Here is a 16,353-nt window from a genome sequence, read left to right as displayed (position 1 = left end):
AGTTGCCACCTTAGTCGGAATGACCCGAAATGGAGAAAGAAGCTCCCGGACAGCAGAGGAGGCTCGAGGCATGGCGGGGATACTTGGCCATGTACAAACTTGCTAAATGTGATGCATGCACTCCAGACTGAAAGTTGGATTCCGCGGGTCACACGAATATGATGGAATGAAACAGGATACAGACTCAGGTACTCAACGGAAGGCAGCTGGCCGCACTTCTGCCATGTGAACACGTTCTGCATTGCCATATCAAGCTTTTGTATATTTTACTCCAGATTAAATTGATTTTTTTTTCATTTGCTTTCATTTCATTCACTAAATGGACAGCATGTTTCGCAGTATGCCCTCCCTCGAGGTAAAGTTAAAAGATTTTCATACAAACAACTTCCAACTTGGATTATGGGATGTCTCTCAATATTCTTTTTAAAATGTTCCAAAAGTTTCCCCATTTGAAGAAAACTGAACATATGAGGCTCTCACAGCCGAAGTGCTTTAAAGGTAATTTCAAGAAAAGACGCTTTTACGTTGTTGAGTTTGGCCATTTTGACCATACTTTTCGAAAATTTGTAATTCTGTCGAATGTAAAAGAATGTTAGTAAAATTCTTAAAATCCAATTTAAAATATGAAGAATCGATTGACATTATCAACTGCGAACGGGGGGAGAGGCGGGGAGGGGGGGGGGGGTTTATAGTGTGGTTGGATTAAGAGGTTTAACCCTCCCATGGAAAAGTTTTCTAAGAAAAAAAATTCAGTTCATTTTCCGTTGTAACGAAAAACAACTTTTTTACAAAAGGTAATTCAAACTTAGTGTTAACGAACATATCCTATTTAAATTGGATGGTCTCCGACTGAATTGAATCCTAAACCACTTTTGGCTTAAGACATTATGTGACGTTCAAATATTTAAACTAATCTTTAATTTTAAATTTCAATTTGCAGTTTTACAAACCTTTTGCGTGGAAATTTTTGTCTTTAGAATGGATTTTCTTTAAGAAGTGTTACTAAATAAGTAAAGATCATTAGCACTTAAAAATTCAATTATCAAATACTTTTTTACCGTTTACTTTTTACGATAGTCAACAGAATTATCTTAAATCAACTTTAGCAGATGTCCTTTACTTTATTACTAATTCCATCAATTCTAAATTAGTATTATTTATATCATGGCAATTTTTGTGCTGTTATGAAACATTCTTTAAAAAAAACTAATTCAGCGGAATTTTACAGAATTTGCAAAAAAAAATTCCTCAATTGAATTAAGATGATTTTCTAAACAAATGTCAAATAGTTTTGAAGTCTTGAACAAATTTATGGAAGAAATAATACTTTTTTTCTAACATTTTTATTAATTACATTACATTTATGTAGGGGAGAGTGGGGTATCCCTTTTGTTTTGCTTCATTACTTCTGGAAAATAATGAATGGAAAGGTTTTCAACATTTGTTTGGTATCATTAGGTTTTTTTTTATTTTTTAATAAGTTAATTTCCCCGAATTCTGTCTGTTTTTTTAAATTTGTTTTTTTTATTTTGAAGAATTGTGGGAATCGTGGGTCACCAAATCCACGTTAACTAGATAACATGCAAAGTTTTTTACTTGACCCAAAACTGAGATTTCATTATTCATTTGGTTATTTTAAAGCATTTTCAGATGGGAAAATTAAAAAGGGAGTTGTGTGTGACCAAATACAAGGCCGTGCGAGGGGGGTTTGGGGTTTGATCCCTCCCCATGAAGATTTTTTCCAAGAAAATTTTTCGAAGTATTAAATAGAAATTACTCGATCTTAAAAGTTGTTAAATAAGTGTGAACAAGAAAATCAGACATTTTTCTCGCCTCCTCCGGTTGAAATTAGTTTTAAGTCACCCTAGGCTTAAAGCATTATATTTTACGACATTACAAACATATATGCCATTCACGGATTGAAACTTATTTTAAATTGTATATTTCGATCTGCAGTACATCAACCTTTTGCATTGAAACTCTAAACTTGACATACAAAAACCCTACGTCGTCTTTAGAATGGCTTTTCATTCAGAGATATTACCAAACAAATTCAGAATTTGATGAAACCAACCATTTTAACATAAAAATTAATTCATCGAATACTAATATTATACATCAACAAGTTGGAAGCCATGTATCATGTATCATGTATCATGTACCCACGATAGTCACGATAGTTCTGATGACCCACGATAGTCATCAGAATTAGCAAAACAAAATCTAAAATCTAGTATCCTCTACTTTATTACTTAAATAGATTTTTAGTAATAAAGTACAAAAAGTTACAAAAAGTTTTGCTGATAAGAAATATTCTTCAAGAAACCAATTTCAGTCTCAATTATATTTTGTATTTTTTGTTCTTATGTTCTACATCACATTCAAAAACTTTTTGAAAAATTAAACAAGGCCACAAAATGAACATCTTTTGAGGTGCAAAGAATTTAAAAGTTAATTTTAACTGATTTGGGTGCCCAAAATCTAAATATGCCATTTTACTATTAGCTTTTGTTTTTTTTTTTAATATTTTTTGCGAATATTTAAAAATCATTTCATTTTCTGCATTTTTTGACAAAACTTAAAAAAATACAACATCTAAAAATAAAAATGTAAATCAATTCCTTATAAACCGACCAATGCACTTTCCAATTCCCATTCGGCCTAAAAAACACACAAAGACGCCGGTTTGACTGTCTGGAATAGCTTAATCACACGTGAAGTTTTCTCAGAAACTCAAATCCACCTCCTAATTTACTCGAAGCCATTTGAGTTGAGTGTAATTTAACCTAATTTGCCCAGTGTTGAGCCTTTTTCTTTATATGTCCTACCAACATAAAATTTTATGTCTTTAAAATCCCATAGAATGAACTGAAAGGTATTTAATGCTTAGTTTTTAAGTGGCTATTTACAGGTGAAAAGATTAGAGAACGTGATCTGTTTTGCCCCCTTTTACCCCTATGAAGAAGATGCGATTTTAGAAAACAAATGTTTTAGGACTCACTTGGAAGTCGATCGATTTTTACATAATGAATCTCAATTTAAAACTTGAAAATGGACACAACCACGCCCACAGTTTCAGATCGTTTGTCTGATTTATGCTCATGATATACAATTTTTTATAAGAATTTTTTCATTCGAAAAGTTAATTGATTTAAATATCTTTTTCATATAAGTGGGTTTATTTGTAGTTAACGTAACCTCTGCAGCATTTCATCAATCTTCAGGAAACAATCACATCACATAGAAATGCTTCCCAAGAATTTTCCGGCTGAAAAACTGATTTGGATCAAATTATGTTTCACAAAGCTATGACTGTTTATTTTTCTGGATGATAAGGGCCAAATGAAGCTTCACATAGATGTCTCCAGTGACGGCAACTCGACGGCAGATTCAAATTCCTGAGTAAACCTTCGACTTCTAGTTTTTGGGATTAAGGGTCGTAGTTTTCATCCTGTACAATACTCTGACAATATTAATAACAATTTCAAGGGGATCGCTGTTGACATGGAATTAAATTCTTTTAGATTTGTCGTCACGAAATTAGAGAAACAGATTTTTTCAGAACAGCTTTTAGATTCTTTGCATAAAATGTTGAGTAAATAGTCGGGATAAAGGATGTCAAAATAAATCTGATAAAAAAGTATGCAAATTGACCGACTTTCATACAAACATAAATTTTTTTCAACGAGTTAAATAATTTCAAAACTTCATTTTTAAGATTTGGTAAAAAAAATAAATTTATGGATATGTAGAGTGTCTTTGAATTTTAGAATTAATTATTAAAATTCAACATTGAGTGCAAAAAATGTGAAAATTCTGAGTGGAAAATAATTAATTAATGCACAGAATTTACTAAAATTACTATGTAGATATCCACTTATTCAAAAAAAAATATGTCATATCAATAGACAATTCGAGTTGTTTTAGTTACATGTAGTCAATGAACGTATTCAATTTTGTATGACATTTTGTATGCAAGATGAACTTTTTGCATATACAAGAAATTAAAATAAGTTTGAAATGAATTTTGATTTAAATTATTGATTTTACCCATTCTTAAGATTAATTGTTTGCCAGCATGAGAAGAAGCAAAGTATTTCATGAAAAAAGTTATAACCATTTCTAAATAAAAAATCGTAATTCATTGAAAAGTATTGTAAAATTGCAGGATTTGCTTTCTGAAGCTTTCAATAATTTCAAGACATGTTTTTGCGAAAGTTTTAAATCATCACACTTATTGGCTATGCAAAGCAGTATAACGCGATTCTTATTTTTATCCGGTTAACCAGCTTTCAAATTAGCTGTCAAAACACTAAAATTAAAAAATATTTACCTTTTTTGAATTTTTTGTATGACAACGAATATCATTTCTGGGGTACAAGTTAGGTTTAATTTTTGTTCACATGCAATGTATTGCAAGAACCAAGAAATATTTAAAAAATATAAAATTATGTTTTTTGAACTTTCAGTACATCTCTGATGGTTTTTGAATAAAAATTTGGATTTTTCCGTACAAGCCTCCTTACTAATTCAAAACACGTTGTTATAATTCAAGCTTCCATAATTTTTATTGCTATTTTTAGCTGTAAAAACAACCAAACTAAGTTGTTGAAGGTATACGAATTTATAAATTTGAAATTTCCAAAAAAATGTTGTAGCGGAATAATGTACAACATTGGGGCAGGAGCAGATTGAGCGGACCAATTGTTGCTCGATCCAACATATTTTCTGATTAAGTATGGATTATAATTTTTTTTCAAAATCCTGGTGTTAAAAATGTCCAACAAACGTTTTCGTTTAGAAAACTTTAAAAAAAAATGTTTTGTTCTGACGTAAAACCTTATTTGCCGTAGAAGGAATGTTAAGGTTTTTGTTAACAATTAGCACGAAAACCGCGCGAAAAAAACAAGAAAAATTAAAACTGTCGTAAGATACACACTTAACAGCAGAAAATATCACAAAAGCCTCATGTCATCAGAAAACATTCCGAATTACCATGATTCAGCATTATTTTTGAGGAAAAGTTGAAAAACAGCTGAAATATTGACAATTTAAGTCATGCTGTGCAACAATGGGTTAGGGGAAAACGATTGGCAAATCACCCTATGAGTTGATTTTTAAAAACTTTATTCAGTAATTTCAGAAATACTTGTAATGATATCACTATAAATTTTTATATATTGTAGAATTTAAGTTTTTAAGATCATGCATTATCATCTTTGGAATATTATTCCTTAATTAAATTGAATTGGCAGAATGAAAAAAAAATGAGAATCAGAATCAGAATCAGATTTTTTTTCTGTACCCGTATATTTGTTACTTCATCAGTTATCAATGATTGATTTCACTTTAAACTGGAACCTTTTTTTTAGCTTATAAATTCTAAATCACTAAAAAATTAGGACAAAATTTTAAAAAAGATTCGTGTCCAGAAAGTTTCTACCAAATTAATCATTCAATCAAAGGCACCAAAATGCGGTCCTTTGAGTTATCAATAAAAGCCTTTTGTTAATGATAAGACGAGTGAATAGGAAAAAATCATGCTAAAACATTAAAAAAAATATTCTTTTTCATCATCATATTTTGTTTTAATTTTCAAATAAATTTACCGAATTTTAAAATAAAACTACTCAAATTTTATAAAATATTTTTCAAGAGTTCGTCTATGTTTTCAAATCCAAATTTTGGTGTTCCGAAAACTTAATCTTCTGTTTTTGAAACAAAATTTTGAATAAGAAAAACATAGTTCCCACCCTCTGTCCATTTCAGGACCCAATATTCCAATTGATTGCAACCAAATATTCAGAGCTTGAAATTTTTAACCTTATTTATTTATTTATTTATTTGTTTATGAAAGTTTATCTTTTTTATTATATTAAATCATGTTTTTTCATCGATCATGATTTTTAGTTTATCTTATAAACAATTGATTTGATTCAAAGTAGCAATTATAAGGCGCAATGTTAATTTAATTTGAATTATTTTAGTGGTTTCAATATTTAAAATAAAAATAAAAATATTCATTGATTATTTTTATTTTATTAGTTTCTTATTGATCATTTCCCAATCTGTAATTTGTCAGTATAATTGAACATGTTGTATTATAAATAAATAATATTATTATTTTGAACTTCAGAACTTTTATAGCATATTATTTCAATAACTGCACGAATTTTATTAAAGAAAACGATTGTATCTTTGACTTTGATCATTAGCACTATTGGAAGTGCAAAATGTACATGTTTTTCCTAAATGAGAATTCACATTTAAAACGTGATTAAATATATTTTCAAATTCAAATTTCAACTTAAATTGGAGAAGAAATGTCATTTCAGTTGAATATTAATGTATAATTACTATTATTTTGCTGAATTAAATTAATCAGCGATAATTTCTGATTTGATCTTTTATTTTTATAAGAAACTAGCTGATCCCATACGAACTCCGTTTCGCTTTCAACTTGGAATATGTCATGAACAGTTTGTATGAAAGTCAACTGCCAAGCATTTTCCAGATGTACTTCCGAATTCATTGTTAAGTAATAATTCTAAACAAATTGGACGATCGCTTTTTATGTCGTCTGCTACTTAATTTGAAATCAGGAATCAATTGACCGTGACAAAAATCCTCGTCAATAAATTTCGATTCAATCATTGCATAACAACGCAGTTAATACCAAAAATTAAAACCTCTTTCGGTTGCCTCTTATACAATCTTTGATATCTGAAATCGAAAGCCCTTCTCTAAAAACTCCCGTGTGCCAATTTTCAAAGCAATCCATTGCATAGTAACGTGAATATTTCTAAAAACAGTTAATTTTTTTTTTAAATATGGACGACCCTTTTCGACGACACCTGGCAAAACATTTGGCCGGACCGAACATTTCCTAATTTTTTTATTAAAATCCGTGCAAACCCGTATAAAACGGGGCTAACAGTTTTTCAAAACAGAATATCAAAATTAACTAAATAAAAAATTTAATCTTTTCAAATTTTAACCCTTTCATCAGAAAAAAAAGAGCTCAAAGAAAAAAAAAATTGGATATTTGGATTCAGCGCTCCCTAGATAATTAAAATCATCTCCTAAACTCTTTGCACCTCGGAAAAACGTGAATTTAAAGGCTTTTTTATTGATAGAGTTTTTAAGATCTTTTTCCATCCAAAATCTCAATTTGAAGTCCCGAAGTTAGATGTATCCCGATTGCAGATCTTCAAACTTTTTATCTCAAAATTTTTCATTCTAATACTTGGTGTACCTTCCTTCTCCACCTATTGAGAAAATTCTTCCTACGGTCATGAACGGCATCCTACATGAAAAAAAGCAAATATTGTCACTGCATCAATTTAATCTCGCGTCGCGATGCTGCCAATGATGATAAATGTAAATCGGACGAACGTTGCAGTGAGGGATTGTATGCTCACATTTGTCATTTCGGTGATATGGCCATTCATTAAATCAACCTTATCAACCGAGTGATCTCAGCGACGCGCCACCGAACCCGAATCCTGCAGCATTTCGTCAAATGATGGTGAATGGTGGAGCTCCAGGGTGGTGTCTGAAAAACGTGGGGAAACTGAAAGCTCGAAAATGTTTTTCCTCCCCCCATTCACTGCGGAAAGTAGCCTGATTCTCGGAAATATGTACTTTGTATGAGCGTTTGTATGACTTTTTTTATGATTTTTTATTCTTTCTTCGTTCAACTCCGGGAACACGATTGTCAGGGTCATTAACAGTGAGAGCACTTGACTGACTGTTGTGTTGTGTTGACGATTCGCGCTCTTCTCGTCACGAGGAAGCTTAAGATGTTTAAAAATAAATAGAGAGTGTTATCCATGTTGGTTTATTGATAAATATATTTTTGAGTTTATATGTAACAACCGATCTTAAAAATCACTTTAATTTTTTTAATTATTAAAATTCTCATATATCATTTTGTTACGAACTCTTCACATTGGAAGTGTATCAATATCTGACAAAATAACCGTGAAATCGCTCCCAATAATCTGAAACACTTTCAACCTAGACACCCGATACCGAGTGTATTGATGTATCGGGTAAAAAATCGACAATAAATATCGGTACTCTTTTCACTCCAGCATCCGATCTCTCAACCGTACACATAACATATAACACCGACGACCCAACCACACGTAACGTCAATGTTTATTTTAGCAAATGGAAATGGTTTTAGCGTTTGATTTATGTCTTTGCTAAAATTGCCAATGACGGCGATTGGTTTGCGAGCGAGCAGAAGGTTAAGGTCGTCGGTGTCGTTCATCAATGGAAGGAACATTCCGGAATTTTGAGAGTCTGATGGAGTGGTTTTTGGAATGGAGAAGTGTTCAATTTCACAAATTCAACAGAGAAATCTATAAGTAAAACATAGTTGAGAAACGAAAACAAAAATACCTAAAAGTGGATTTTGGAGTCGATTTGAAAATATCGTATTTTATGCACACAAATTATTAGTTAATTGCGAATAATAAATGTGAAAATAGGTGACAACATGTGTGCTCGGTCGGTTACCAGAAAAAAAAATCAAAAACCAGCAATGGCGTTGAAATCTGTATAGCCAGCGAGTTGCTATCTGGTTGCGGAAAGGCTCGAAAAGTGGTTGGGCCGTAGTTTGCCTTGAAGTCGTGTGATTTATAAAACTTATTCGAAAAATATTTATGCCCGCGAAATGAAAATAAGTTGGATTAAGGACTGTTTCCTTGCTGTGTGTATTTTATGCGCAAAATGTAATGTAGGAAGGTCCGCCATGTTACTGCACGATTCAATAAGGACTGTTTCGGATTTATTTGAAACGAATTCTAGTGGTTTATGTACATTGTGTGTCGCGGTCAGAAAAAAAATCGGAGATTCGGACAGTATCTGTATGAAAATGCCTTTTATCATTGAAATGTTAACATAGATTCTGAAATCAATGGTTGGCAGTGATCGTGGGGCGTTGGTTAAGTGAAAAAAATCAGCTATTTAACACATTCATTCATATCGTCACATTTTATTCGTTTTTGCTTTGAATGTATGTGCTTCATTTTGAAGAAATCAGATAGGCATTGAAAAGTGCAAAACGAAGCACAGCCTGGTAGGCGATTAACTAGTGATTGTGCAAAGCATTCAATCGAAAAAGAGTCGCGCCATGGCGGTGGTGGGCGTAGGTAGAAAGTAAATATTCTACGGAAGAGAATGTGCATGAGTGGGAGGAAATGTGAAAGCCACCGCAAAATTTTTGAAGAAGTGTTAGGGAGAGAAAATAGACGCTGACACACATACACGTATCACACGTGTACTCGGTGCTGGGAACGAGAAAAGTGAGAAGTAGCGTGTTCAAACATGAAACTTTTAGAGTGTCTGATTTTGGGGCAAGTAGCTGGAAAAGCACACAGTAAAATATTCATGGATTTGCAGCTAAGTTATTTTTTCTTACAATTTATTATGATTTTTTTTTTTTTATCTATTTTTCTTTAAACGTTAACTTTATCGTCATTTATTTAAACAGAAACTTAATATCACTTCTTTTTCAGGTATAAGGTAATTTATATTTGCTTAAATGCCAAGTAAATTTCTTTTGTACAGTAGCAGTTTCGAAAAATATTTTATCTTTAGAGCGCTTACATTGAAAATATTGCATACAGCAGTCTTGAAGAGTGCCTTTGAATACTTCTGTACATTTTATTGAATAACTCCTCACTTTTCTCATATTTTTGTGTGTGTTTCTCAATCAAAATCAACATTCAAGCCTACGAGTTTTCACTAAGATATATTCATCTCAGTTAGAAATTAATATCAGGTTCAAATTAAACAAAGTTCATACAAGTCTACTTTTAAAAATTAACTTTTCTTGTAGTTTACCCCTTTGAATCTTTAGTTCTACAGCAATTCTAATCTCACAATTGACAAACATCGATATAAAGTTTAAATATAATAATCTCTATACTTTCTCTTATACTGTTTTGATGATAAAAGTAGAAGATGAGAACCGTCCCTGGTTTTTTTGAATTTTGGCAATGCTTGAGCAAGGGACTGAAATGAGATGAAAGGTTGGGCTAGGTTTGTGCAAGGCTTCACGAAGCGCATGTGTAAATTTAGAGTTTAGATTTTTTTTTTTTTTCAATTTCTTATATTTTAGTGGTTTTGAACAAATATTGAATATGAATAAACCATTATTAGTTCTTGAATGAGAAAAGGATAATGAGTTGAATTTGTGGGTGTTTATCAATCTTATCGAACATTAAAATGTACCAAATTAACTGTTGGTTTGTGCTGATGTTGTTATTAAGTCTGAGTTCAAACAGGTTGTCTTGAGTTCTTTTACAACACAAATATTTCGAACATCACAACATCAGTTTCTACATTGCAGCACTACTGTTACCGTGTTTTTATATTCTGAAATATAATTATATCATGAATCAGAAGCATTTATGTGTCAGCTATAAAACTATATTCTCAAGATTTTACCCAGAAGAATTTTGCCGGACGAAATGCATTATCATTACTCAATCCCACTAGCGAAAACGTGAGACCTACTTACGTTATATTCACCACACTGATAATCGAAGTACCCTCATTTTTCATCATTTTTATTAATAATAACATGCATCTACTGTGTCTAGCTGATTTCAATTTCAGGATATTGAGAACACATCAAGGCACCAGTTTTTTTTGGTTCTAACTAACTTCTTCATTCTTCATCGATTGAATAAAGCTTAGTTCTTTTAGAAATGGGACACTTTCTTTTGCTAATAGCTCGTTTACTAGTAATCGGACATTCAAAATTTTGGCAGCATTTTGTTGCCTGTAAAAAGTACTATCCGACCTATTTTTTGCAAAATTTAAAAATTACTCGTTTTTGAGATATTTACGATGCAATAGAAAAAGGAAAAAATAATTTTGCACAGTTTCATTCAAAATACATCATATTCAAACTGATAGCTGACAAAACCGTTGATTATTCGAAGAATTACTGTATGTGAGTGGTGGAAAAGTATGCATATACTGTCAAAAATATCCACAAAGTTCAAATCAAGCATTGGAGTGAAGCATATGATCAGCAACTTCGGCTAAGGGTCATCAGGGAATCAAGTCTCATACCAGCATTTTTAATATTCAAAAAGCGAAAAACTAAGGGTAGATCGCTGAAATTTCCAATTTTTTTTCTCTGATAAACTGAAAGTGTTGCCTGGTGATGAGTCATTCAAACCACACCTCAAACACTAAATTTTTGCTAGTTCCAGAGCTCATAAGCTGTATAGCCGGTTCTGAGGCTATGGGACAGATGATTTCTGATGGACGACAAAACTTATGAAATACCCTTTTCTAAACAAATTCCAGCGTTTGAATCCTATACCATGTCTGCTCGTGGCAAGGTCCCGAGTATATTAAAGTATGTATTTGCTGGTTATTTTGTATAAAATATTATGATTTGCCAAAATTCTGCTACTGTGGAAAGAAATAACAATATTCAAAACGAAAACTATGGTTTTCGCTGTTTTTAAAAGCCTAAAAAGAGTAATCTTTTAAGTACCCTTCGCAAACAACGATCTATACTAACCGATTATACTTTAAGTTTAATCCCATGATGGTTTTACTTCATTATTACCAGATTTTTCCAGCAGAAATTCCATTAAAAACGCTAAAAAAGTGGCTCAAAAATAATCAAATTTGTTAATTTCGAAACATCTGTATCCACAAAATTGCCCTCAGTTTCTTTTAAAAGAGAAATATTGGTCCGAAAAGTAGCGGAAATTGAAGGAAGAGGATGTAGCCACCTAAAATACAGATTAGACGAAGTATTATTTTGAATAACTGATCAATATCATGACTGAAAAAAGTGTGCTCTAGCCAATGGGAGGTACCAAGACTAAAGTAGAATTTATTCTTACAAAAAAACGATAAATATTTTTTTTCAAATTTTTTCATGAATTATCATAAGATTACCTTCATTTCCTTCATAGAAAGTTTTTAGATCAAACGCAAGGTTTTTGAGATACACGCATTCGTAACTGTCCCATTTCTAAAAGAACTAAGCTTTATATAGGTAAGCTGAGAGTGTCTAGAGGTAAGATAAATAAAAAGGTAAGATTATTTTACCATTCAACTATTTCATTGATTGAATATATTATATAAGGACGAACAAACAGTTGCCAGCTGGGCAGGTATCTACACGCATGCGGAATACCTGTCGTAGATTCTTAACTCTAAATATGTTATGAATTTTATACGGTTGCGAAACTGTTTGTTCGTTCTACAAGTAAGACAAACACCTACACGAAACATTTTCATTACATGACAGTTCACACGAAGCCATGGTGTCGGGTATGTGGTGAGTTGCATTGAAGATTGGCCGAACTTATAATCTAAAGGATGCAAGTCAGCTCATGCGTTGGCGAAACTGCGGTGAATCCGTGCACCCATGGTGGATTATCTACATACATACATACATACATACAAATTATTAGTTAATTGCTTAACAGCAAAGTCAGCACATTTATTTGTTCAAAGTCTCTCACAATGAGGATGCCATAATTCAACTTGAAATATTTAATTTGAAGCTGGAAACTGTAAATTTCCAGAAAATATTTAGTTGAAATCTTATTTTTACAAAAAAAAAATGGAGCTAAAGAAGGCACAATAAGCCCTCAATTTCCTACTTTCTTGAAACCTATCTCGCACCCCCCAAACTTGATCCAATCAATGATACTGACAAAGTGGTAGCTCTTTTAGATATTTCTACAACTTTGTACAGCACTTTGAATCATTTTTGTTGTTTCTATGAATATTAAGTACTCACCCCTCCATCCAATGTGGTGATAGGGAGGAGGATGGGACTCCATGGGGGGAGGAAGTTTCGAAATTCAAATTTTTCTAGAAATAATAACCAAAACAAATTCACAATGAATAAGAAAGTTGATTGATTTGGGTGGTGGAAAATTAACACAGATATAACGAAATGAAATAATGCAACAAAGAAAACGGAAATTGTAAACTCTACGTAATATGAAAAGATTCAAAAGACGAACCGGTCAAAGGCTGAAAAGTCTCTAGAAAAATTACAAACAAGGAACATTATTTCAAAAACCATAACCATCTCAAAAACTCAAAAAAAAAATTAATATACGATTCAAAATAATTCTTAATATTAAATCTTAAAAAATGAGCGATCGAGTTTGAAAATTTGTAATCAATATTTTCAGAGCACCATAAAACGAATACGAATTAAAACTTCAAATTAAACCAGAATTTAAAGCATTGGAAATATAAATCAGTGCACAAAATAAGAATACATTAAATAGAACACCATTTGAATAGAAATTAAACATGAATTTTGAAATAAATTTCAGATCAGGTTAGAAATGAACCACGATTAAATCATCTTAATGTACATTTCTTTTCTTAATTTTCAATTGGAGTAATCATTGAAAAATTCCGCGGTGATATCATGAATTTGAAAAAAAAATTTAATCACTATATTTCTGATTAGGAAAAATAATACAGCCCTTTGAACTTAACTCATAAAAGACCGTGAGAAAATCCAAGCCCGAGAACACCAAAATTTGTAATTCGCTTATTGAGAAGCGACTGGACTACATAAATTCTTCAAATAAATTACCTTCAAGATATCTTAAGTGTTGTTAACAATTTTCTACATAAGTTTCTCTATAAAATGAATCAAATTTAATTTATGCTTCACAGTGAAGCACACTTGCGTAAAACGATAAAAAAACGAGATATGTCGTATTCGGACCGCAATTTATTAAGAAACTCATTCAAATCTTACTTGAAAATTGAAAAAAAAACTTGACAATCAAATTTTGTTAATTTATTTTCAATTTTTAACAAAATTTCTTTAACTTTCAACAAAGAAAATTTCGTCAATTAAAAAATGACAATATTTTAAGAATATATATTACCGAGTTTTATTGAAAACTCTAGGAAACAGAATTTATGTACATACATATGTTTGAATGAATATTGGAAGATTTTTGCGTTCTGAATTTAAGTCTTTGTCTGATTTTCTGTAGATATGGAGTTGATATAAGGTGATATAAAGTTATTAAGATTACAAGTTTATAAATTTGAGTAAAGTCAGTCATTGATAACTGTTTGATTATTTTCAGACCTTTCCAAGGATAGGATTTTGGGGTTTTTTTTTAGATAAAGATAAATTTTGTAGCGGCCCACCACACTCCCCCACACCAAAAGGCTCAATTGAGCCCCCTGGTAATGGACGCTACTGTTCTCAGCACGTCTGGTAGCAAAACAAAGAAACTTCAACGCGAACAAAATTTTAATCATGCTGAGAACACAAAAGTTTATTATTTACTGCGAGGAAATGTATGCTATAATTAAACAAGATTACGATAAGGATCTCAATGGAAGAAAATTTCCTTTAAAGAGATCCATTTCTTTTTTTTAATAATGTTAACTAATTAAATATTATGCTAGATTTACTTAAGTTTACTTATTAATAGTTAAAAATACGACAAAAGAAAACTACGATGCTACAAAAACAAACAAAATTTGATTAAAAAAAACTGGTTGTTGATCGACTTTTTTAACGATTCAATTTTTCTTTTAATAACTGTACTACTTTGACTTTAAACATGGAACGGTTGTTGATGGTTTTTATTTCAGTAGGTAAAGCGTTGTATATTGTAGGTCCTATAAAAGAAATTCTTTTTTGCCCTAAAGATGTCATGGATCGGCTTCGTTGCAAGTAATTATTTTGACGGGTATTGTGGGTTCTTAATCCCGTAGTAAAATTTAGGTTTTGGTTATTGCTACTCGAGTGTATATTATCATGAACATATATAACGGTTTGCAAATTACAGAGTTCGGTTATTGGAAGAATGTTGTGCGTTCCCAGAGAGTATAGCTGTTGGGTTGGAAAAAGCAGGGGTAGTCTGAAGATGTTTTTCAAACATCTATTCTGTAGGGTCTGAAGTTTTTGAAGATGTGACAAGGAGGCTCTTCCCCATATCAAAATAAGATAGTTTAGATGAGACTGAATAAATGCATAGTAAAACTTTAAAAGAACATGTTGGGGCACTAAGTTTCTTAATTTCCACAAAACACCGCAAAGAGGAGAAATTTTTTTTACTAGGTTCTCTGTGTGACAACTCCAAGAAAGTGTTTCATCCAAGAAAATTCCTAAGTACTTGAAGTAATGAACTCTCTCAATAACAATTCCATCCATAATTGGGTCATTATTTGATAGTATTTTTTTATGTGAAGAACGAAACAACATATATTTGGTTTTTGAATAGTTTAGAGAAAGCAAGTTGCATTTAAAATATTTTGATAGTAACTTCAAATCATTTTCAATTTGTTGAGTTATAACATTCGTTGATGCAGCTGAATAAAAAATAGCTGTATCATCAGCAAATAATCGAGCTGTGCCTTTCAGTGGTAAATTACAAAGATCGTTTACATACAAAAGAAAAAGTAACGGACCAATGTTGCTTCCTTGGGGTACACCAATATCAATGTTTCTCAAATCGCTTCTAGTATTTTCGATCGCTACGAATTGTTTCCTTTCCGATAAATAACTGCGAAGGATGTTGTTAGCAGCACCTCTTATTCCGTATTCATTCAATTTGGACAATAATATGTCGTGGTTTAGTGTGTCAAAGGCTTTTTTAAGATCCAAGAACAAAGCACCAACGATATTCTTTGAATCAATTTTTGAAATAATAGAATCAACTAACTCTGTGATAGCAATTAGCGTACTCGATCCAGGTCTGAAACCGTACTGCAATTTGTACAGTATATTTTCCTGATTTAAAAAATTTTCAATTCTATTCATTAGAAGTTTTTCAAAAACTTTGCTAAAAACACTTAAGGTTGAAATTGGACGGTAATTATTTACGTCATGTGGATCACCTGCCTTAAAAATGGGAATAACTTTTGCAACTTTAAGACAATCCGGATAAACTCCTGTCTCTAACATGTGATTAAAATATTGCATGAGTATACCAGAGAAAATTTCGTTGTTATTTTTTAACGCATCTACAGGAAATCCATCAGGTCCACGACTCTTTTTATTTTTAAGAGATAGAATTACTAGTCGAACCTCGTTGACACTAGCTGGACGTAAAAATATTGTATTTTGTACACTTTTAATATGCGACAAAGGATCACTGCCGGGATCAGATGGGATTTCATTAGCTAGTTTTTTCCCAATCGTAGAAAAATGTTTGTTAAATTTTTCACAAATCTCAGAATTGTTTGTTGTTACGCCTTCTTCATCAGAAAGATTTATTGGAGCGGTGATTTTATTTTTACCAAGGAGTGTATTTATGTTTTTCCAAAGCTTTGAATGTGGAGTATTGTTTAACAATCGCTCGTAAT

General features: G+C 31.6%; 1 protein-coding gene across 12 annotated transcripts in view; it reads left to right on the top strand.

The window, feature by feature from the left end:
- LOC129746877 (potassium voltage-gated channel protein Shaw) overlaps positions 1 to 16,353 on the top strand; it is a 470,858-nt gene that overhangs the window by 340,959 nt on the left and 113,546 nt on the right. The gene's annotated exons all lie outside the window — the stretch shown is intronic.

Source organism: Uranotaenia lowii, chromosome 2 (assembly GCF_029784155.1).
Source record: "Uranotaenia lowii strain MFRU-FL chromosome 2, ASM2978415v1, whole genome shotgun sequence".
Lineage (NCBI taxonomy): Eukaryota > Metazoa > Arthropoda > Insecta > Diptera > Culicidae > Uranotaenia > Uranotaenia lowii.
Note: the sequence above shows the minus strand (reverse complement) of the source record. Positions and strands in the feature narration are given on the sequence as shown.